This window comes from Sinocyclocheilus anshuiensis, unplaced genomic scaffold (assembly GCF_001515605.1).
Source record: "Sinocyclocheilus anshuiensis isolate Anshui unplaced genomic scaffold, SAMN03320099.WGS_v1.1 scaffold969, whole genome shotgun sequence".
NCBI classification, from domain to species: Eukaryota; Metazoa; Chordata; class Actinopteri; order Cypriniformes; family Cyprinidae; genus Sinocyclocheilus; species Sinocyclocheilus anshuiensis.
In genome coordinates, this window is record NW_015557114.1 from 376,016 (window position 1) to 376,841 (window position 826).

General features: G+C 27.6%; 1 pseudogene; it reads left to right on the plus strand.

The window, feature by feature from the left end:
- The window catches only part of LOC107677713 (putative fibroblast growth factor 1), a 6,865-nt pseudogene that overhangs the window by 5,524 nt on the left and 515 nt on the right, over positions 1–826 (plus strand).

Below are 826 nucleotides of genomic sequence, written 5' to 3' on the forward strand. Positions count from 1 at the left end.
CTTGTTCCCTACAGTTATCAAGACTGCTTAATTTGAGAATGTGAACTGGACTTAAAAGACTGCACTTTTTCTTTTTAAATTCTGTTTTAGTTTATTTATTAGTATTCTTATTTATTAGCTATTTATTCTATATTTTTGCACTGAATTACTGAGGTGCGGACGTGTGAAACATCATTTCGTTTTTATGTCAAGCATATATGACAAATCTATACACACTCGTACATGTATATATATATATATATATATATATATATATATATAATATATATATACTGTATATATATATATCCTATACAGGTACATAGACATTTATATACATACACTAAATGATTTTAGCAAATGGCTGCAATATAACAAAGAGTGAAAAATTGAAGGGGGTCTGAATACTTTCCGTACCCACTGTATATATATATATATAGGCCTACATACACAAACACGCAAATAGATACATTTATACACATAAATACATAACATACACACATTTACACACACATACATGGCGTATAAAGTGGTTTGTGTATATTAAAAATATTTATTTTACATAAATTGCATACTTAAACCTGCAAGCATGCAATAATAGCATTATTATAGCATTCATTATTATTATTGTATTACAAAATCTTTTAGACTATTTTGTTAATTAATTTGAAATTCATTATTTAAACTGCTATATTGTTCTAGTTTTGCTTGAAAACTTAATTTCATTCCTGAAAATGTTTGTCCTTGATCTTCTGTTATCGTGGGACACTGTTCTGGAATCTGGGATTTTTCTGTATCATTTTCAGTAACACTCCCATGATTACAACAGTCTTTCACTGTGTGTGTG